The sequence below is a fragment of the Cydia strobilella genome, chromosome 21 (assembly GCF_947568885.1).
Source record: "Cydia strobilella chromosome 21, ilCydStro3.1, whole genome shotgun sequence".
NCBI classification, from domain to species: domain Eukaryota; kingdom Metazoa; phylum Arthropoda; class Insecta; order Lepidoptera; family Tortricidae; genus Cydia; species Cydia strobilella.
The window spans coordinates 3,431,082-3,455,894 of NC_086061.1; the positions used below are offsets into that span (position 1 = coordinate 3,431,082).

Below are 24,813 nucleotides of genomic sequence, written 5' to 3' on the forward strand. Positions count from 1 at the left end.
ACTCCCATATTACTAACATCTTATTTTTTTAATTTACATTCATCAAATCATGAATTATTTAAGTACATTATCTGTTACCTAATCGAGTGATAGTGAAGGCGTTTAAATACAGCGTTGCTTTTAAATTATGTATTTTTTTTTTTTTTTTTTAATATAAAAATAATCAGCTTTATGTCTATAAGTCCCATTACAACTGTACAAATGTTATAAACGTGAAAGCAATTATGTCTGCCTCTTTGCTACCTTTTCATGGCTAAACAACTGAACCGGTTTAGCTGAAATTTTGCATTATTATTATTTACTAGAGATAAATCACAAATTTTACATGGTAATTAATAAAAAGTATCGTTAAACCAGAATGGTTTGTCTCGATACTCCATTCCGCAGTACTTACATAATCAAATATACAATACGATACTTAGGCACACATCCAGTAAAACATTAATGACAACATTAGTTTTACTGAAACAATCTTTAGTCGTGACAATGTCATAACTTCGAGAACATTCTAAATATTTACACGTTCATAACTTGTAAATATGACATCATCCTCCTTACATTTTAACTTTATTTTCTCTACATTTAAAAATGGTCTAAAATTGGTTTAAAATGTATTTCTAAATAGAGACCCAAATTCTCAGTTGCCTTCTTTCCACAAGTTAGAAAATTCTCGTCAATTTTTTGTCCTACATTCTTGTGTTATGTGCTTCTTGTCGCTCTAATGCTTTAGTTTTATTTTGTTCAGTAATTTTTAACGTAAAGGTCACACCGCAGTGAACTTATGTAGAGCAACACTGTGAAACAGTAAGTAACTACGAAAGTTACCTAATACCTACTCTTATACACATATGCTAAATTAAGTTACGGGCTCCACAAGTCAACTGCAGTGTAGATGTACTTTTGTAAGAGATATGACGTCGTTGGCGATAAAAGGGTTAGCTATGATAATCAGTCTGATTTACCTGAATCTGGCTGTTTGTGATGGCATCAGCTCGCTACGCTCTCACTATTGGTAACTTCAGTCTCATCTTGCGATATCCTGAAACAACGCATGATAGTACATTATTACAAATTAATAATATGTAAGTAGAATGTATACATTATACCATAGAGTAACTTATACTAGTGGTACTGTCATAGTAAATTTTGTAACTCCAGTAAATTCACTGCCATCTGTCGACACACTTTAAAACTAAAAATGAAGATTTATAAAAATACGATAAAATGTATTTAAATATGGATAACTGATTTTTTTATTTGCATTAATTAATTTTATGATTTTGACCCATGTTCTTTCACTGATATGCGTTAAAATTGTGAATAACAAACGAAACCGTCAACGCCATCTATACGACAGTAGGCCAAAGCTAGTAGCGCCCTCTGAACGAGAATCAAATTTTCTTGATTTTCGAGGCACGTTTTTTCCTTAGACTGTATCCATCTATTACGGAGTTATATCTTTGATTATACGTAAATGTCTAAGTATAGAGTTTGAGAATAGTATACATAAATGCACGATTTTAGGGTTTCGTATTCAACTAGAAACCCTTATAGTTTCGCCATGTCTGTGTGTCTGTCTGTCCGAGGCTTTGCTCCATCTGTGATCGTTAGTGCTAGAAAGCTGCAATTTGGGATGGATACATAAATCATGCATTGAGAGAGAACGGTAAAATAAAAAGTATAAACAATTTTTTTGGGGTACCAAATGGTTTTGTTTTGTTTTTTTTTGGCTTTTTCCCAATACTATGGAGTATCGTTGGATAGATCCTTCAAAACGAATAACCGTTTGGCCTATTTTGCCCGACATGCTAAGATGAGTCCGCCTTTGTACATTGTATATATTTTTGTTCTTTTATTGTGTTTGTAATCTGTCTTATGTACAATAAAGTGTCTACATACATACATACATGCTCTTGGCCGATTATTCGCTTTTAGAACTGTTATATTATACTAGATGTAGGCGTCAAGACCGCTAAGCTTAAGTGGGACTGGGCGGGACATGTCTGTCGCATGCACCCGGTGGGCCAAAATGGTTACTGAGTGGGACCTACGGAGCACCATAGACGGTGCAGGCCGGGGTTCAGGCAGACTAAAAAGGAGAAGGCGGGACGACTTGGAAGCATTCTACCCCAAATGGTGGGAAAATGGCGATGACAGGGTCGAGTGGAGAAAACGAGGCCTTTGCCCAGCAGTGGGACACCAAAATAGGCTAATATAAAAAATAAAAAAATATTATACTAAACTGACATAATCAATGGACGAGCCCGTTTTGCAATATGACAGAAAGGTTCATCTGATAGTGATCTTTTGTCTCGGTTCATCTGTTGCAAAATCGGCGGTTAGCTATTCGCAAAAATTGTGAGTACAATTGTTTCAAAACTTTTGGCATGAGTTTAGTCATTGAGCATCAAAATAAACGGGGAGAGGATAGAAGTAATGTAAAGATGAATCTTATTTACAGTTTCTAAGATGAGTTATATTCGGTATTGGTTTTCTAAAGATTACTTCAGCTTTACAGATATTTAAAATTGAGTTTAATTTTAAGGCAATACTTAACTATATTTTAAACTTAATACGGGACTTAATCGCGTACAAACTTACGTTTATTTATGGCCTGACGTTTCGAACGTGACGTTACGTTCGTGGTCACACCCAACCCGCGCCCGCGCGGCAAGTGGATGTTGATACAATTCCTCGCCAGTCTGCCTGTGACCACGAACGTAACGTCACGTTCGAAACGTCAGGCCATAAATAAACGTAAGTTTGTACGCGATTAAGTCTCGTATTAGTTTAAATCAGAAACTATGTGAGATAGATAGATATATTAATACTATAAATACTACAGCGTGCATAGGGCTTTAATGCAGGGTTCGATTCTACTCGCAAAACTGAGCTACTTTCATTATGGTACCAATCCCGAAATCGAAAAAAAAGTAGATCTCCCACTGAAAACATCTGACCAGCCAAAATGTGTGAAACGGCCAATATTTTTTCGCGATTCCGGGATGAGTCCCATAATAAAAGTAGCTCAGTTTATCGATTAGAGTCGAATCGATCCCTTTAGTGTGAATCAGGGCTATAACCGCGAAAATCAAAGTTCGGAAATTGCGGGGTTTTTTCCTTGTCACTATAATTACTCCTACATTGGAGTAAAAGAGAAAGATCCCCGCAATGTGCGAATTTCTGTTTTCGCCGTAGCCCCTCAGGTCACAAGAAATGTTAAGGTTTCGTCCACCTGTTAAGCAATGTCAGACAGTGGCAACGACAGCTAACGTAGAAAGTACTAGCTAATGGCCGAAGTAATTTATACATTAGAATGTGCAACAAATCCCTTACACGTCTAATCGCGGCGAGCAATCTATCGGACATGTTTTACTTGTAAATGCACTTATGCAATGGGCGCTGGCTTGAGGGGATAGACTGCCTCCTACAGACACCGTATTGTGACGCGTTTACGAAGATTGTACTCCCTCAAGTCTAGCACCATGGATGTACATGGACAGTCGCCAGATATATACAAGGTGTTCACAATATCTGAACATGGACTCTAACGCCCTGATAATAGAGGCGTGTTCAGATATTTGTGAGCGCCTTAGCCGCTCCGACATATCTGATGGCGACTGTACTATGGAGAAGTTTCCGAAGTTGCCGTTTTTTTTTGAGAAAAGTTATCGGAAATATAAATTGAGCAAACAATGAAAACATGTCAAGGGCTCAAAAGACAAAGGCATTAAATTCTCATGTAAGTTTCCAGAAAATTGCGAGAATGTTCCTGCAGTTTTAAGAATGCTCTGTAACGAGCACATCTTGTGCTTAAAATCTTAAATTACTTGACTTAAGATGTAAGTAAAACTTCTTAATCATTTACTCGTATAATTCAATAATTTTGTCTGTAAGTGGACAATCGTTCATATAATAATCATATTCCTAAGAAACTTGGTTCTTATTTTAAAGTTTATTATTTACTCATACTATGTAGGTAGGGTAGGGTAGGAAACAGTGGCTCAGGTCGAACAGTGGTTCAGTCGCCCAAATATCGCCTCTATCATGTTGGAATTAGGTTGAGTGAGCCACTGTACCCGGCAATTTTTTCCGAGCCACTGTTTCCTACCCTACCCTACTCAAAGTTTAGAATGTAGTCAATTCGTGACCGCAAGCCGCACTGAATGATCAAAAAAAGCCAACCAACCATACTCCAGACATGCAAAGTAGAAACCTGTGAGTTCCGTGCAGGCAGCAGTGGAATTGCTTCTAATTTAACATGCTGTATCTAGTAGTTAAGTGATCAGTTTGACGGACACTGTTGCAAGCTCTTAGCTCGCACCCACGTGGCTATTATGTCATAACAATCAATTTGTCTTGCGACATTGAGGAGTCCAGTGGAGTGATCTGGCCGTTCAGATAACATAAGATCAACTGTGTATAACACGTTTAATATTTAAATCAAATACCAATGATCGCTTTAGTTTCAATGTTTTTAACGGCCGCTTTTTGGTAGTAACTTAATAGCTTATTAGTCCTGGGTTCGAAACCTGGTAAGGATAAGCGAGGATATTTATTATTCCTGAGTTTTGGAGCCTTGGTTTATCTACTTTATACTAACTGTTTATTAATTGACAAGACACAATTAAGGATTCTGATTCTGCCAATTCTAACGCTCCAAATCTACATATTTATACAGTTATAACCTTAAATTCCGATAATCGAGACTCACTTAGTAAATTTTAATTTGTAATGCCAATATAATGTAGCATTTCGCTGTGGGTGTACGTAGGCAGTTTCAAGGCGCTACCGGCCTTAACTCGGCATCCTCTGCACTTCTTGTTTCCTGGTATTCTGTATATTTAAAGGTTAATTTAATTGCAGAAAATAAGGTGTGCAATCGCTGGTTTAATAGTATAGTACATTTCGATGCTAGTGCGGAAATAATGACATTTCGGCACGTGTATCGACGACGTTTTTTAATACAGTTGCGAAAAAATATGAAAAACAACAAGTAAGGAATAAAAACAATATCGAATGTTGCCTTTGGAAACTTAAATCATGCTTGCAGTAAGAAAAAACGCCTCTTCTTTGACAGGCGTTTCGGCAGCTATACCTACCTCTACCTTCCATAGCTACTCCGTTCCTTATTAAGAACAGTGTTTCAATATTCAATATTAAAAAATAAACGTGTTATAATGATGAAGAGGTAAGTAATAAAATATGAAACATGTATACTTTTCGTATTTTTACATTAACAGTAGGTATTAATGTTGATTACGACGTTTAAAGGAAACTAATATTAACACTCATCAATAAGTAGTCATGAATTGGAACAAGTATAAATATATAAAAATTGGAAAAGTGAAAAGCACTAGTTCGCGATAACCAACTTTCCGCACGCTAAACAGCTACGTAAAGTAGCACTTTTTGAGCAACTGTATTAGAAGAGTCATATTGAAACACTAATTTCGGAAACCTTTTGTAATGGTGGCTGAGAAGACGAATACCTCGCACCAATTGGCATGATTGTGTACACTACTATGTGGGTCCAAATTTTCGTACATTTTGACAACTGGTATTTGTGAAATAAGTAGGTAGGTAAAGGTATTCGGATTGCGAATGTAGTACAGTAATAGTACATTACTACAGAGGCCGGGAAGTAAGGGGTTGCCGGCCGAATGCATATATACGGCCGAACGTAGTGAGGCCGGATAGTTATGAGGCCGACAACCCCTTTTCACGCCGATGTATGTATAGTGCTTTTCTCAAACATGCAATGAAATAAATAAAGAAATCTCCACGAAATCAAAGTTTTAATTCTAAAGAAACTAAAAGTAAACTAGGCACAAAATATAACTACCACTTGTACCTATCTTTATCACACGTGTCGTATATTTTACACATGTAGTTAATCAATTTATTACACAAATGTTCAAAGGTATATTTATGTATCTTTGATTTTTCGCCTTGTATCCTTCTGACTGTAGTTTTAGCCACATAACTAAGATTACATCGTTTTTTATGTTGATATTATGCTTCACATACATCGTTGCCTTAAACATGGAGTATAATTAACAGGTATTCATTTAATATTTTCGTCGGAACTCATATTAAATAACACAATAAACAACGCACAATAAATCCAATAAAATATAATTACAGATACACAATGAAAAATGTTCAACTTTACCTCCAAAACGATTAAAAAACCACCAACGCGTGTTTGAGTAGACATTTTTACCGCTAATATTTAAATGAAATATGTTTGTCAAAGGACTGTCTCATTTCAAACATAGACAGAGATAATCATACTATCTTTGTCTTACACTGGTACTAGCACCCAAAAGAAAAGGATGAGTATAGTTTTTTTGTTCTTATTTACTGACAAACTGGTTTGACCAACTATATTTTAAATCTGTATTTGTAGGTAAATTTGTAATTAAATATTATTGGAATTTGTTAATAATGTTTTATTTATATATTTTTTGTAAATTTGATACAAATAAAACTGCAAAATATATTAATAATCGTTTATTGTTTTTTTTAAGGGGTATTGGCAGAATGTCATTCCGAACCATAAGCAAATATTGGTTATAATTTTTTTTTTTGGCTGAATGCCATGATGCTGTGTCTCAAATATATGTGAAATGGAAATTAAAAAAGAGCCACTTCCCGGCCTAGGCCTGCAACTTTGTATGAAATTTCATTACAGGCCCCTCGTCTAGCCGCGCCGGAGTCGTGATACTTCCCAGCCTAATATAAAGAACGTAATATCAATATTACATAGCATGTTTGAGAAAAGTAACATCTCCCAGAGTCGGACCAATAAAGACCATAAACGTAGAGTTGCCAGCATTGGCAATAACAGAGTAACACCTATAATGTGTGATGTGTGAAATAACATGATATCAACTTTTTTGTCACTTCCACACTTGGTCACAGTTTGGTCCAACTAAAGATACGTAAAGTAATATAATATATACGTAATACAGAAAAAGGTTGGAAGCTTTCGAAATGTGGTGTTGGCGGAGGATGGAAAGGATTAGCTGGACTGAAAGAAAGACGAATATGAAAGCTTATTAAATACCATAAGGAATAGGAGAGGCTTGAAAAGACGAGAGGCAGTGGAAAGCCTAGAATCACATACCTGAGCCAAGTAAAAGAGAATGCACCGTACGAGCAAATCAAAAGACTGCCTCAGGAAAGAAAGGACTGGCAATTACTCCACCGACAAGAGCAAAGCTCTTAAGTGATGATGATGATGATGATAAAGATACGTAAACCCTTAGGTACCCATAAAATTTAATGGTGAGAACGCGATCTTTCAAGATATAATAAATCTAGGTACCTACCTATTTAGCCAAATGAAGCAATCATATTATCGCAGTAACAACTATCCAATACATTAGATACAGCCAAATCTATTAAAACATCCCGTATTCAATTATAATCGTTTGTCCAACCCGATGTTCCGAAACCTACCAGCTCAGACGCCTTATTATTACGGTGACCATAAATGGGCAGGCGTGACGTCACGACAGCGGTGACGTCATGGGCGCTCGGTATGGCGCTGGCTTTTAGCGAAGACAAGGTGCCAGTTTTAGTAATGTACGTTTACGTATTCTACGCTGCGAAGCGAAGCGGCGCGGCGTGGCGGGCCCAATGCGTTCGCGTTCGCAACGAGATCGCCCACGTAGGACACTTCTATAGGTATCAAAGGATTGATTCACCCCACCAAAGAGTATAATAGCACCCCACTCCGCGCCGCGCCGCTTCGCGTTCGCGTGTTGTTAGCCAACGTAGTATAGTAGCGAATGAAACGACGACGCGCCAAAAACATCTACCACCCTCAAATTTTTCCAAATAGTGATATATTCAGTTCGCGCAAAAGTGTCTGTTATAGTCTAATTTTTCTTCATACAGAGACATCGAGTTAGACCAAGATAAGTCTGCAACGATTTTCATAGCACACGCAGTGCAAGTATTATTTGTCATAAATAATTTTATAAATATTTGACGTTTTTTTAACACTTGCACTGTGTGACGCGTGTGCTATTAAAATCATTTCAGACTTATCTCGTTCTAACCATCTTTTTTTGTTAAGCTACTAGCGGACGGATGGTAGATACTTTTGATGCGTAGTCCTTTTTGATGCAACTGGGGATAAACCAAGATAAGGAACATAGATAAACTCGGAGAATTTTAAAATTCGTAACAAAATCCTACGCAATAACTTCAAAGGATAAACGGCCGTTGCAAGTATTTAAAATTTCAATATTTTCCTCATAAAAATATCTAAAATTAATTTAAAAGTAGCGTGCTGCCAGAAGTGTCGCCATAACTCGACCATGAGTTGTGGTGACGTTAATTTTAAAACTAGTCGGTATAGGTATGCCATTCTGATGCCTTGCAGAGTTGTGTGCTTGTGGACTAGTTTGTATAAGAGCACTTTTCACATTTTCTTCGTTATGACCATATTTCTCAGGCATAGGCATAGGCATAGGTACGCCTAAAAATTGGGTGCAGTGCAGATGATGGAGATCATTTTTACTAAATATATAAGATCTCCTATAAGTCAGATCTGCGGCGATAGCACGCGTTTTTATCGCCTGTCATGTCATGTGTCACTTTCGCACTTACATGTATTTCTACTATCCGTATCTGTATCCAACCCCTTACGTATTGGGTATGGTGGGATACCAGACACTCGAAGCTCGAAGAAATGTAGCTTTGGTACGGTTCCTTCTTCGTTTATTACGAGGCCAGACATATAACAGCTACCTTTTAACGCAGATATCTTTCAACGTTCCACCTGTTTCAAGGCACAATCTCCGCCCTCGTAAACTACCCTTATTCAACCTCCCAAACACCAGTACCAAGTCGAATTCCCACTCACCTCTCTACCGAGCTCTAAAGCTTATTAACGTCATATTGACCCAGGACGATACATTGGACTTGTTCTCGACTCCTGAACCGAGATTTTTAGCCACAGCCGGGCGCTACCTCGAGGCTATAGTTGCCCCGAGCACCATTGGTACCGATTAGATAATAATAATTTAATTTAAGTTCTGACTTAACTGTTGTTGTTGTTAATTTATTATAGTTATGTATAATTCAATTCGTATATTCCTAAGTGTCATGTTTGGTGTATACTGTAAGTGACATTATAATAAAAATAAAATAAAATAGGTACTTGTTAGAACGTGAGAGGCTTGGCGACAGGCGATAGGCGATAAAAAGTGCCGTTCTTTCAATCGCGCTGTTCAAAAGTGATATTTGTTTTGTCACGCCGATGATAGCATTTATCCTATGCTACTTTTTTTAAAGATTTGGAGGTTAAGTCAGTCTCGCTTAAGTTCAAGTAATACTGGCGGCGCACGAGTCGCACGCTCGTAATCAATAACAACAAGACCTGTGCATACGCATTCATCATGTGTTATCGGACAGGTGCGGGCTAGGTGTGCGAAATCGATACAGATTCGAACATGGGTCCATAAATATGATCGTAGGCCGCTATTTGCCTGCGATTTTGTCAGCGTCAGTTTTTAGGGATGCACTAAAGTTTCTATTTATTACAAGCTTTTATTTAACTTTTAATATTTGTATGTCTGTACCTATATATACATATATATTTATTTTTTAATTTTTTTTTATTAATTCAAAAATTTACACAGCATTACAGCGAACTAATACACTGAGAAATTTATAATAGAAAGTATTTATACAAACTAAGTACATGATACAGTCTAGAAAGGACAACAGAACTAGACCCACTTCTCATTATTCACATATAATATGAATCTTCTCAAATGATTTTACAAGATCCTAATCTGTTAAAAAAAGCCATTATTTCTTTTAGGCGAGCGGTTGGCCATTGTGTCTAAGGGCGTGCCATTGTGCCACACGCTGAGACACAATGGCCGCCCACTCGCATAAAAGAAACAATGGCTAAAAATAATTTGAGATGATTCATACTAAATAAACCTACTTATATAAGTTGGGTGACAATGCAATATTTAAAAAAAAATCATTTTTTTTTTCATTATGGTACCATCGAGCTGATGGTGAACACAGGACGTGGCCATTTGAGCTCTGTGATAAAACAAGGCAACCTCATTGTGTTTACGTTTCTTGGAATTGTCTCGACGAGTATTAGTTGCCTGTTGAAAGAAAAGTACCTACAGTCAGGGGTTAAAGCTGGTGTCACAAATATGATTTTTTGACAATGAACTTATTATTGTGAATCATATTTATTACCTAACTTATTATTATTATTTATTATTATTATTTCATTTTAGACAGGCAGCTGATGCTGGTACGTCTAAATCATAGTTCACTTAGCACAGTTAGCATAGTTTGTCTAGTCTATTTTTAAATTGATTAACACTTGCAGAGTTCACAACTTCTGAGGGTAATTTGTTCCAAGCCTTTACTACTCGGTTTGCAATAAAGTGTTTGCCGATATTTGTTTTGTGCTTTGTTGTTATTAGTTTAAGGTTGTGTCCTCTTGTGCGCGTGTTTGAGTTTGAGTTAACTTTCCTTTTTGTAGCACGTAATAAGCGGCTTCCTAGATAGGTTTTTAAGTCTCCAGATGGCGCTACTATATTTTTATCAAGGGTTTATTTTTTTAATAGTGTTATTTTATTATGAATCATATTTAACCTCCTTTTTGCCGCGTAACGAGCAGCCCGCGGCGCGGGCGCATAAATCGTGCCGCTTTTAATTATCGCGCGATCGCGAGATTACCGCCCTTTATAGATCATTGACGTTTTACTCCTTTTGCGCTAAAACTACTCTGGTGACCTGTATAGCGATTATTTTTAGAACTAGGTGCCTGAGAGGTTTTTTATGATGTCTCGTAGGTCGTAGGTTACCGAAAACCATTACGTTTTTGTTTTACTTGCCATATTTTCGTGAGCTTTTCTTTGTGTGGCAATTTTTTAACCGACTTCAATTTCATAGAAGGAGGAGGTTCTGTATTCGGTTGTGGCTATGTTTTTTTTTTCTTTTTTTTTTTTTTTTTTTATGTATGTTCACCGATTATTCCGAGACCCGTGGTCCGATTTGAGTAATTCTTTTTTTGTTCGAAAGGAGCTACTTCCAAGTTGGTCCCATATTAATCTGGTTCTGATCTGATGATGGGATCCCTGAGGAATTGAGGGAACTCCTCAATTTTTAAGGGCACATGTATGGTGATTTGGGTGTTTTCATAAGCAACTTTAGCATTTTCTCTCGAAAACGACCAATTTGATGAATTGCACCTGATGATGATGATTGTTTTGAAGATAGTGATGATGATTTTTTTATTGTAGGATGTTCAGCCAATACTCCGAGACCCGTGGTCCGACTTGAACAATTTTTTTTTTGTTTGAAAGGAACTACCTCCAAGGTGGTCCCACATTAATCTGGTGCTGTTCTGATGATGGGATCCATGAGGAATTGAGGGAACTCCTCAATTTTTAAAGGCACATGTATGGTGATTTGGTCGTTTTCTGAAGCAAATTGAGCATTTTTTCTCGAAAACCACCAATTTGATGAAGTGGAGCTGATGATGATGATTGTTTTGATGATAATGATTTCAGCGATTACTCCGGCACCCATGATCCGATTTGAGTTATTCTTTTTCTGTTTGAAAGAAGTTACCTCTCCAAGGTGTTTTCGTAATATTTTTGGTTTTGATCTGATGATGGAATCCGTGAGGAATTGAGGGAACTCCTCAATTTTTAAAGGCACGTGTGTGGTAATTTCAGTGTTTTCTAAAGTAACTCAAGCATTTCCTCCCCAAAACCACCAATTTGATGTAGTGCAACTGTAGCCTAACCACGAGTTTGACACTAAATATTGTTCGTAACTTACTTTGTACACTAATATGCTAGTACGAGCGAGATGCATAAACAGTAAGTTACGCACACGATAGCGAATATATCAATGTCAAACTCGTGGTAAGGCTACTGATAACTTCCCTCGTATGTGTATTATGATTTTTGATGTAGGTAGTGTTGGAAACAACCAAAGAGACTGAGAGGTGAAGGTAGAGGGTATTAGTGTTTGGGGGGTTTGAGGTTGGGGGTTGAGGGGAGGTGAGTTGATGGGTCGGGGACTGTGGGGTTGGGAGTTAAGGGATCGGGGGTTAGGGTTAGAAGTTAAGGGGTCTGGGGTTAGGGGTCGGGGAATGGCGGTTGAAGGGTTGGTGGTTTAGGGTCGAGGGGTTCAGTGATCAGGGGTTGATGTGCTGTGAGGTTGAGTGATTACCGGGTTTGAGGGATTGGGTCAGTGGCGGGGCGGAGAATGGATTTAGTGACAGGAATGATTTCCCAGACGGACTCGAGGAAAATTCTGATTATTTAATAAAGTTTACGAATTTACAGTTAAACATCATTATGTTTTTCATTCATGCGTCACGCTCTTAACAATGTTTTAAAACTAAAAATTGAAAAATAAAAACTTTTATAAAAAAAAAGATAAACCGACTTCAAAAAGGATGAAATAAAATATTATCCTTTTTAGGGTTCCGTGTTTAAGTATATGCGTTACCAACTGATATTTTTGAAGTCGGTGCCAAGCCAAGTACTCCAAGTAGTAACAATACCAGTCAAAAATAATCAGCTTTATGTCTATAAATCCCATTACAACTGTACAAATATTATAAACGTGAAAGCAATTATGTCTGCCTCTTTGTTACCTTTTCATGGCTAAACAACTGAACCGCTTTAGCTGAAATTTTGCATGAAGGTTCCTTGAATTGTTTTATATTTTGAAATGTAGTCCTCTGGATAAGCGACAGTCTCAATCCCACACTTGCGTGCTATGACTGTTCAAGAATTAGTAAGAAATGCTCTTTAAAAAAATACGACGACAAAACGTATTAGATTTACACTAACGTGCCGACAAGCATGGTACGAACTGCGCCAAGAAGGTTCAACCGTGTGTTCTGTTCTGAGGTGTACAGAAAGTTCGTTTATTGTCGTCGTGTACGCTGCGTCTTACATAGGCGAACACTCGCGAACGCGAAGCGAAGCGACGCGGCACGGCGCGGCCGGCCCAAGGCGTTCGCGTTCGCAACGAGATCGCCCTCGTAGGACACTTCTATATCTATGTATCTTTATCGAATTGCACCAAAATCATTATGAATATATGGTTTAAAATTTGGCTTGGCACCGACTTCAAAAATATCAGTTGGTAACGCATATACTTAAACACGGAACCCTAAAAAGGATAATATTTTATTTCATCCTTTTTGAAGTCGGTTTATCTTTTTTTTTATAAAAGTTTTTATTATTATTATGTTTTTACTGAATAACAATACAATACAATACTCTTTATTGCACACCTCACATAGAATAAAATTACCACTTTCTGGATAACATTACCACAGGGCCGTATAAAGGCTTTTGGAATATTTATTTTCTATAACAAATAACAATCGCTTTCATATCCTAGTCCTTGGTCACTTGAGGTACATGTTTCTCGAAATAAAAACAGTAATGGGTGAATAAATAACACGCAAAACATGCCGTCCAATTTGGCGTTATTGATTCAGAATTTCCCACCGAACATATCTGCCAGGCAGATTTAACGGACAGCTCTGCACGTATATAACTATATTGTTTTCAGCCTTAACTGTTCTTTTTCAATGTTCTTGTTCCTAGAAGACAAAATTGCCGACAGTCACTGTTACTGGAGGTAAATGGGATATTTATAAATGGTGTGGGACTTTGGCTAACAATACCGAAGTTGAAAACTCCTTAACAACATTTGAAGGAGATAAGAGATTTCTGCATTTAGCCGACCTGTACTTTCTTCAGAACTCGGCCCGTATTTAGGGCTCCATTCACCGGCAGTAGAATGTCCAGCAGTTTACGGCGCAAGGACGCGGCCTTATACGGCGGACGTTGCGTGTGATAACAAACCGATCTAGCAATCAGTCTCTTGATCGATCGTAGTTATATGTGTCGTAGTTATACGTATAGTTTAAGATTTTGCTGTAAATGTATAAGCAAATGTTAGAATATGTTTTTATTTTTATATAATACTTTAAGCTATATGTATCACCTAGTATTAGCACAATGTCAAAACTTCAGCGTAGGAAAATGTTAATTAAAAATTGGAATTGTCTCAACTGACTCCACAAGACAGGCCTAGCCTAGTGTGGAGATCATAGGTTAATAAATCAATGTAAAATTTTTTGGTAAATAAACTATTTTTTTTTTTTTTTTTTATGTAAATATTATCAGTATTGTAATCTCACTATGTACATAAATATGATTGTAATGTAATCTAGATCTGTAAAATAATGATTTTTCAATAAATAAATAAATCAATCAATATGTGGGCACAACTACAGCACAACATGCTTAACACGTTAATAGTCCCCATACAAAAAAATTTAATGTCCTCTTAAATCCAAGCAAATTACTTCAATCATACGTGCATAAGTACTCTCCATATGGGTCAACAGGTACGCACTCAGATTAGTACAATATCTTTCTGAATGCCTTTTAATGATTTTGACTGAAAGTTATACCGGGTGTGGCCTATCCTATAACACGAGCAAATAATTAAAACATAGATTGTACCCCTCAGATGACACCGTTTTGTTTTGTTCAATAACTTTAAAAAATTATGAGAGTAATAGTTGACTAATTATGTAAAAAAGTAGCCTACCGATTTCCTAAAAAAAACATTACTTTATTTCCTTTCGGAGCTGCGGTGTTACAAAAGAGGCACCGACTTAGAAACTCATTATTATCAACTTAAAAAGGTATTAAATATGGTAAAAAGAGGCGTTTCCGAACATACTAATTCAGGCTACCTTTCCCACAGTGGGCGACCACGACCTCCTAACGAGTTTTTTCCATTCGTATTCCATTGAATTATTGCCAAAATCCCGAACAAAGGTTTACTAAAATTCCACGTTCGACCAGCATTAAAATATTGGGCGAAGCTGGTATTGCGTACATTTCTTCGCATTTACAAAGTTACATATTATAACCATTTTTCATAAATCTATATTGTAACTAAATTTCTCACTTTCAGCATATCTTGCACATCCCAATTATTTTCACTTAATTTTTTTTAAAGATAATAGGTAGAAAGGTAACAAGAAAAAAGACATACAAATTAAACATATAGATTAACCTATATCAAATAGTAGACCACAGGCGGTCTTATAGCTAAAGAGCGATCTCTTCCAGACAACCTTTCCAGGTATCCTAAATATTACCATCTTTTGTAAATTATAAGATTATTTCCTACCTGTTTTCTGTGTGAATTGTGATTCTATGTGTATTACTTTTCTGAATCTTGTTATAATTTTCGGTAGCAAAGAAAGGTATATGAGCGCCAAATTCATCTTAAGCCAATTTTATAACAAGCTTTGTTTGAGACTCAGTGATTTTTTATAACTTTAAAAACTCTTTGTTTTTCTTCGCAAAATCAATTCCATTGCACGTGCACAGAATACGCGAGTTTAGAAGCATTGTGTAAAAGATCTACATAATACCGGCCCAGGCGCATCTTGATCGCGCATTTCGGATGCGCAAACGCACCGGCTTTGTTATCGCGCACTGGTTCGCTCTTGGCTAAGTAACCTAACGTCTGACCAGTATTAAGTGGAATTTCGAGATCTGTTATAAAGCGATTAACAAATTTTATCCCAGATCTTGCGTTTTAGGTTATTGACACAGAACAGAATCGATAGCAAATATAGCAATATAAATAAGAATGTTGAAAATTTTCCTATTGAGATCGTTCCCTTTTAGTACATTTTTGTGTTTTATTTTGTGTAAAAAACCTTACTTTCTTTTTATTGTCTAGATACTGGTAGCGCGTATGACATTTGTGATAACGAAAACATCAATAAAATTTTAACGAGTCTAAAACATTTTTGTACAAATATTTGGAAGTCACCTAATAAACTCAGGTTCATTTATACTTATTTTAGTTTGGTAGGATCTTGAGAAGCAAATGGAATAACATTAGACGATGGAATAACAGAGACGAAAAAGCCGATAAAAGGATCCCAAAATGTAAAAATAAATAATACATTAGCCCAAAATAAAATTGGATTTCATCTTGAAACTTAAGCCCTACACAACGCAAAGCGGTTTGAAACTTTGTAAGCCTGGCAGCGTTTTATGGAGCCGAAATAGTTTTATTAAACCCTCGACAAAAGTAAAACAAAGGGATATCCTAATAAACGTCATATTCTCATGAAAATATTATATTATGACGTACAGTCAAATGACAGCAACATTGCAGCAATAATAGTAGATTGTTAACCAAGGGACGAAAGGCACTCATTTCTGCCGAGGTATTTTGGCGCTCGAATGCAGTGAGAGCGCCAATAGTCCGAGGCAGAAATGATGCCTTTCACCCGAGTTAAACACTCTACTTTTCATTTCGAATACGAGGAAAGTAAAATGCATGTATTTTTTTTAAAACATGACTAAGTATACATTTTTATAGTATTTCTTGAGGGTACTTTCAATTAACAATTCAGACAAAAGTATCGTTATTTATGGAATGGAGAGTCAAATATCAAAATGAAAAATTTATTACAAATCCATTTAAACAAATTTCAATTGCGTATCGTAAAAAAATTAAAAAAGTCGTACTTCGAACGTAAAATGCTCTAGTGCAGACACGTATCATTTTCTGCGCACCTTTTAGAACAACAATGACCCTCTTTCAGAGCATGAGAAATGAAAAAGTTTTTAACAAGTTGCCTGTTGAAATAAAGTCAGTCGAATGCAATTTAAAACCATTCTAAAAAAATGGCTTATTAGTAGTGTTCTACAGCATGAAAGAATTTGACGCTTATGACAATAGTGCATGCATGTATTAATTTGTTATTTAGTTATAGGTTAGTCTTAAGTATATTGTACGTCCGTGATGGACAAACTGTTGCATCCTAAATGTATTATTGCCAACATCTCTGTACACAGTTATACAATAAATATTATCTTATCTTATCTTATCTTAATAATCAATTTCAGTATCATTTGGTACCTTATCTCAGTGACAGTCAATATGCAAGTCGCTAGGGACTTCATACTATTGTCACAATGACAAGGCACGAAATGGTACTGAAATTAAATTCCTTGACCATACATAGAGACGCTCCCACACTTTGTCGTTGACAGTACGGTGCGAAGTTGCCTATAGGTAATAGGTGGTAGGTATTCCTACTAGGTAATGTTAGAAATGCGAAAGTAAAGTAGATAACCCTATCTGACTATCTGTCTGTTTCCTCTTCGCGCTTAAACCGCTGAATCGATTTAGTTGAAATTTGGTATAGAGATAGTTTGAGTCCCCGGGAAGGACATAGGGTAGTTTTTATCCCTGAAGTCATCCCTGAAGTTAAAAGGGTGAAAAGGGGGGTTGAAGTTTGTATGGGGAATCGATAAAAAGCAGATTGGATAAAAATTACCCCAATTACTAACTCCACGCAGACGAAGTCGCAGGCAAAAGCTAGTTCCTACTATTGTTATAAATGCGAAAGTAGATAACCCTGTCTGACTGTCTGTTTGTTTCCTCTTCACGTTTAAAGCGCTGAACCGAATTAGATGAAATTTGATATGGAGATAGTTTGAGGCCCGGGGAAGGAGATAGGATATTAAATAATGTATCATCATTATCATATAACCTTACAATTTAGCAGGGACAAACTTGTTTAATTTATCAAAAATGTACCTAAAGGTTTTGTCGCCGGTCGACCTCTGGGCAAGGTGACGGGTCATTGGACCTTGTGCCGCCATCTTGGGCACTGCGTCGGCGCTGACAATGACAGTTGACAGTGTGGGCTGTCATAATCACGGGGCATCATCAGTGACGTAATGATTTCAAATATGAGAAATCCTGAGATGAATATTTGGAGGCAACGGAGGCCTGGACTTAACCCTTTTACGCCAAGTGTAGTGTAATCAATACAATATCCAATGAATAAAAAAAATGCTCATGCTCCTATGCTGCTTCATTAGGCATCCGAATGAAATCTTTAGGTTGGGGTGCCAACATAATATTGTCCACAACTGCGCTGAGCAAAGCTAGATTATTGAAGTGATTATATTGGTTCGTAATACATCCCTCGCTACTCATCTCTGCTGGAAACGCAGTCTAAATGCGTTTCGTTTTCTTTTTCATTTTCCTTTGTATTAGTGTCGTTGTTTTGCGCGTCCACATATTTTAAGCCCCGTGTGGTCGCCTTAAACATCATTATTAGCACCATTTACCAGGATACCATAACGTGATAGAGTCCGCTAATTTGTTTGTTATTCCACGAAGGACATTATCTCACTCATTTAGGATTCGCGTGGCAGTAATTGCCTTGCATGTCGGTATGCCGAATGCAACCCTAGATTACCTCTGGAGGATGCCGCATTATCGAACATTCAACGAGGATTAAACAGTTGCTGTAGTAGAACTCTACTACAGCGTCCAATTATTTCTTAGACTTTACAGATGTACAGTCTAAGAAAAAAATCGTGTCACTGAGTTTGGCAGCTGAAGTAGACAAACTGAATTGTCAAACGTCAACTTTTTAGTTGCCAAATAATGTACAGAGTAACGGAGCCGTACCGCGCCATCTACATTAGCTGTCATATTCGATACACGAATTTGTCTTAGGCGTGACACATGTTATTCGGTCAATGACGAGGATATATAAGTAATAAAAATATAAGAAATAGATACATAACATATACGAGTAAGATACGACACGTTGTCAAAACAATAACGCATCAAGATCATAGATTTAAAATTTGGATGAGCTTTCAAGTCACAAATAAATAGCAAATAAATTTCGATTGTCGTTTTTCGCGGTAGGGTCACTGAGCTATCGTGCTGTCACACTTTATTAGCCTTTAGGTATGATGTCTTATTCTTATGTGTGACGTGTGACCATTACAAGCTTCCCATATACGATATCTAGTGGGAAGTGATCTATGTAACTTGCATACTTAATGTTTATTAAATATTAATGAACTGAAAACAACGAATTTGAGTTTTAAACTAGCCCCAGCCCGTTATTCGAAGGATATATTAGTGTGCAAGGTTTCAATGGGCTCATTTCCTATTCAATTATTATGTTAATTTAAACATTCTTAGGGTTCCGCGGTTCCGTATCTCAAAAGGAAAAAATGGAACCCTTATAGGATCACTTTGTTGTCCGTTGCCCGTCTGTCTGTCAAGACCCTTTATCTCAACACGTGGAGGTATCGAGTTGAGATTAAAACCATACTCAGGTCTACAGTCCTTTGAAGCTGTGTAAAAATCAACCAAGTTAACGTAAAAAAAGATACGGCCGTTTATGCCGCAAAAAACTTTTATTTTGACACTTTAAAGGGAATCAAAATTCATAGGATACTTCCCGTTGACCTAGAACTATGAAATTAATATCTTCTTACACTACAAGTACAGGGAAAAATCTCAAAACTATAAATTTGTGAAAAAAAAAATGTACGGAACCCTCGGTGGGCCAGTCCGACTTGCACTTGTCCAGTTTTTAGTTATTTGGATGTGTACTTTTTATGTTTCTCAATATTACCCGACTAAAGAAATATTGGTAGGTAATCTTTTTTAAGGTAATGTATATTAATTGCAGCTCTACTGCAGCCGAACTGCTTTGACGAATTTCAATAGGAAATCGCAAGATTTAAGGAGAGATTTAACGTAACGTAAACATAAACTGGCGATTTGGTTTTAAATAATGAGTGAACATCATGTTACTTTAAACCAATATATACCTAAAGTGGCAAATCAATAACATCTCTTTTCCATTAATCGTGTAAGATAGATTTAAAGCATTTGCATTTTGTTTTTTTTTACTCCGTAGGTACTATTACAAGTAACTGTCGTTTATTTAATTAAGCTAAAAGACCCATTCTTCTTCTTAAAGAAAACACGTCGGCCTTGCTTCAAGGAACATTTCTGCATAACCAGACATTCTCGCCATAATTGAAGGCAATTGTAAATAGTTTATTTTGATTGTTACACAGCCAAGGATTTTTCCCCAAATGAGTGCGCCGTAAGACATTGATGGATGAACATGAGTATAATACACCGATGCTAACACGTTGTAGGTATTAGGTAACTACATGAATAAGTAGTACCAATATCGATAAATTAGAAAATATCAATATCGATAAATTAGAAAATATGCAGATCAGAGTTTTAAAATTACTTGGTAACCATAAAACTAAACTCAAATGTAAATAAAGGTAACTACAGACTTCTATTCAAAATTTGCAATATCTTACCTGTCAGTTTAAAACATAAATACCTACTTGCGATCAATAACCATGGCCGGCGAGAGCTTAACTCAGAGGATGCATTAACACCAGTTAATCACACTTACATCACAAAGGCTGTGACTTCAGGCAAACTATGCGTTCCTAGAATTAATAACTACTACGGGGATAGAACCCTTAGGAAACGAATTCCATATTTGCTTAATAGTTTGCCCGAAGCCATAAGATGTGAAAATAAGAAGTCTAAATTTAAATCTATGTTAAAAATACACTATCTCAATATTTTGTAGTAATTGCACTACTATAAAAATAAGTTAAGTACATATGTAACTAGACTGATGACCCCACAGTCAAACTCTTTATTGAGTTTTGCGGGGCTATGAATATGGTAAGAATACTCTGTATTTTATTAAATAAATAAATAATAATAGAGTTTTCTCAAACATGCTATGTAATATTGATATTACGTTCTTTATATTAGGCTGGGAAGTATCACGTTTCAGGCGCGGCTAGACGAGAGGTCTGTAATGAAATTTCATACAAAGTTGCAGGCCTAGGCCGGGAAGTGGCTTTTTTTAAATTTCTATTTCACATATAATTGTGGCACAGCATCATGGCATTCAGCCATTAAAAAAAACTATAAGCAATATTTGCTTTTTGGTTCGTTTATGACATTCTGCCAATACGCCTATTAAAAAAAAAACAATAAACGATATTTGATTGATATATATAGTTGGTCAAGCAAATCTTGTCAGTAAATAAGAACAAAAAAAACTATACTCATCGTTTTCTTTTGGGTGTTAGTACTAGTGTAAGACAAAGATAGTATGATTCTCTCTGTCTATGTTTGAAATAAGACAGTCCTTTGACAAACTATATACCTTTATTAAACGTTTGAGAAAAGCACTATACATACATCGGCGTGAAAACGGGTTGTCGGCCTCATAACTATCCGACCTCACTACGTTCGGCCGTATATTCTATTCGGCCGGCAACCCCTTCCTTCCCGGCCTCTGTAGTAATGTACTATTATTTAAGGTCTGCGAACACCGGATGTGTATTCGTAGACGGGGACGTGCACCTTGTAATATATACCGATCCTTATGAGAAATGGCACACAACACAACCTGCGTGATGCGTGCACGGCGCGGCGCCAACATTTTAGCACATATCACGTGCACGTCTACACTTAAATACGCACCCGGTGTGTTCTGACCTTTATGTAAGCTAAGTCTGCGTCGATTTTGTAGTAACAAAGAAAGTGTCACTATAAACATCATATCATAACAATTTAAGTTCCCTTCAAAGTAGAATCAGTTAGCTTTGACTGACAACTTTGTAAGCGTCATAAATAATGTTTTTCGCTAAAATAAAGAAACTTATCATTCAATGGGGTTGGCCGGTCGAAATAATTAGCAGATGGCGACAGCATAGCTTGCCCTGTCAATCCCTAGAATTGTGTCAAATTTTTGTTTTTTTAATGCCCTGGATGCCAGCTCTTTAAGCCAAATCTCATAGAAAAAGGGGCAAACTATGATGGCGCCATCTCTGCAAACCTTTGACAGTTGGCAACCCCATTTCATTTAGTTCATTCACTGTCGCCCGCATGTCGGCGCTAGTTCACCTTGACCACTGTACGGCCGTAACAATAATTACGAGTCGTTAACACTGTCACTGCTGATTTGCGTTGTCTTTAATGATCTAATTGTTTTGTGCTTAATTGACAGGACCCCCCATTCCATAGGAAACATTATGTAACAATTTGAAATGTATGTCCCTAAGATTAAAAATGTGAAAGTTTGTATGTTTGTTCCTCTGTTACACATAAACAATAAGCGGATATTAACTATATTTTGGACCCGGGTATGTCCATAAACTACGTCCGGACCCGGGTATGTCCTTAAACTATGTCCAAAAGAGAGGTATGGGCACTGCGAATGACATCTCGCTTTGTGTGGTAGGGCACAGGACAGCGGATGTCATTCCAGATCTAGAGCAGAGCCCAACTGGGGAAGTACCTCCACCTTACAGAAAACCGCAGCCAAATAACACTAGATCCTACTCATAGTGTTGTGTTCCTGCCGGTGAGTAAGGTTGCCAGAGCTCAACGAGGGAGAGGAGTGTTAGGGTCGGCAACGCGCATGTAACTCCTCTGGAGTTGCAGGCGTACATAGGCTACGGAGACTGCTTTACATCAGGCGGGCCGTATGCTTGTTTGCCACCGACGTAGTATAAAAAAAACAAAAAATTTGGCACACAGTTTATAAACTTGGATTAGGATATAGAATGTTTTTTTAGAATTATACTCAGCTTAACGACTTCTACGCGAACGATATTACGGGCAGTCTAGTTTCTTATATTTCTGTCAGCAGCTTTCTATCTCAATCTTGAAAGTGGCAATGCAAGTCTAAATTTACATAAATAGGTACTACCTTACCTCACAAACTATGAATGAATCAACATTGTTAATGTCTTTATGCTCTAAATCAGTCCGGCCCCAGTCCTTGATCAGGGTAGAGCGAAATCGGGTTTTGGCGCCCTTCGTTGAAGCTTTTTACCCAAAAGCAAAACGAACCGTATTTTAGGCCCGCGTCACACTCGCGTCTTTTAAAACTTTTTTTTTTCTCATTTGCCATTTTGGCGTCCCCCTTGCCATCCGGCGCCTAGAGCGGCCCCTCCACTCGCTCTACCCTAGATCCGGCCCTGCTCTAAATTGTCTATACAAAAATAAATAAGCGTTTTGTATGTTCGTTAACCACGTACATGACCAAGCTATAATAAATAACAATACACTCAGTAATAAGTGAAGGCTACATACGGCCTCGCTCGCTCTGAAATTCAGAAACAACTTCGACACATGTAGGAATGTTTGACAGGTTAATTTCAGTAAATATAAAAGTACGTATATGGCAGTTAAAAAGTACTTTTATAACGTACTTTTTAACTGCCATAAATTTGCACACGTTGCAATATTGATGTGGCAAATGGATCATGCACAGATTTAAAAATAAATTTATCATTCCTGTGGACAACAGTTTAACAGCTTGTGTGCATATAAGTACTGATTTAATCATAATCACATAAATAGGAAATAAGCGCCAATAAGGGTTCCATCAGAAAATTAGACTTCTAAAGGGGCCCACTAACTATCAGTCCGCCGGACGATATCGGCCTGTCAGTTGTTCGGAGCTGTCAAATTTTTGTTCTAACTGACAGGCCGATATCGTCCGGTGGGCTGATAGTCAGTGGGTCCCATAACACTCAACTTTGGATACATTTACAGGACTTACCTGAACTGGCCGCGTAGCCAACATGTCAATCGCTTACGCTCCGTAGCGAACAAAACGCAACTGTCACTGTTGCACTAATATGGAAGAGTGATAGAGAGACACAAAGCGTTTCGTTGTCGTAGCGCAAGCGATTGTCACCTTGGCTAGGCCGGCTGAACCTATTTGTTGTGTATCACCCAAATGAAGACGAAAGATGAAGGCATATGGGTGAGGGCACAGATTAACGCGGCTTAACTTATTTACTTGTTCAAGCCATTCTCTTAGCGTCGTCCCATAATTGGGTGCTCTTAGGAAGTACATCCTATCCTACGAAAATATATTTTCGAATAAATCGACTTGTTTTAATAGTTGTTTTACGTCATAGAAGAGAGAGTTGTTATACTAGAGCGGTACTGTCATAGTAAATTTTGTAACTCCAGTAAATTCACTGCCATCTGTCGACACACTTTAAAACTAAAAATGAAGATTTATAAAAATACGATAAAATGTATTTAAATATGGATAAATGATTTTTTTTATTTGCATTAATTATTTTTATGATTTTGACCCATGTTCTTTCACTGATATGCGTTATAATTGTTAAATAACAAACGAAACCGTCAACGCCATCTATACGACAGTAGGCCAAAGCTAGTAGCGCCCTCTGAACGAGAATTAAATTTTCTTGATTTTCGAGGCACGTTTTTTCCTTAGACTGTATCCATCTATTACGGTCATTACGGAGTTATATCTATCTTTGTTTTACGTTAAATACTGGTACGCAGTTATATCAATTATCAAATGTAATTTGGGTTAAGACGAAAGTGGACGACCGCCCTTAAACCTGCCTCTTCAGTTGATATTTTCCGAGTTTGTAATTAGGTACTATAAGAGTTAGGAGCATTTAAAAATTTGTATGTATAAGTTTTTCGATTCTAACTCTTATAATAATTAAAAATTCGAACAAAATCAAACGAAGGAGCATAGCTATAGTCAATATATTTACATCAAATTGCATAAAAATATTTTCAATAATGTTAATATCCAGGGAGGAAAATGGGGACTACGTTTGTATGGAGAAGCGTTCGTCCCCTTTCCTTTTATATTTGAAAGTGGTGGGTAGATATCGTACCTCTAAAATCACTCACAAGATGTTTTTCTCCTTGACTGCGTACCTGAAAATAAAACACTGTTTTAATTATGAGAATTTTATTATGACATATCGTTTGTCATCATATCAAATATCGTAGTTTAGACAAGTGCAATTTTTAGATTCAAATAGAGGGGCCCACTGACTATCAGTCCGCCGG

General features: G+C 37.0%; 1 protein-coding gene across 4 annotated transcripts in view; it reads right to left on the minus strand.

Moving 5' to 3' along the window:
- LOC134750998 (zinc finger CCCH domain-containing protein 13) overlaps positions 1 to 24,813 on the minus strand; it is a 251,843-nt gene that overhangs the window by 38,343 nt on the left and 188,687 nt on the right. For 2 of the 4 annotated variants that reach the window (XM_063686308.1, XM_063686304.1), the window contains exon 2: positions 973 to 1,039. The exons of 1 other annotated variant lie outside the window; for it this stretch is intronic. The gene's annotated coding sequence lies outside the window, so the exon portion shown is untranslated. Of the gene's footprint in view, positions 1 to 966; positions 1,040 to 24,813 lie in introns of all 4 variants that reach the window. One more of the 4 variants, XM_063686305.1, reaches the window with a different exon arrangement.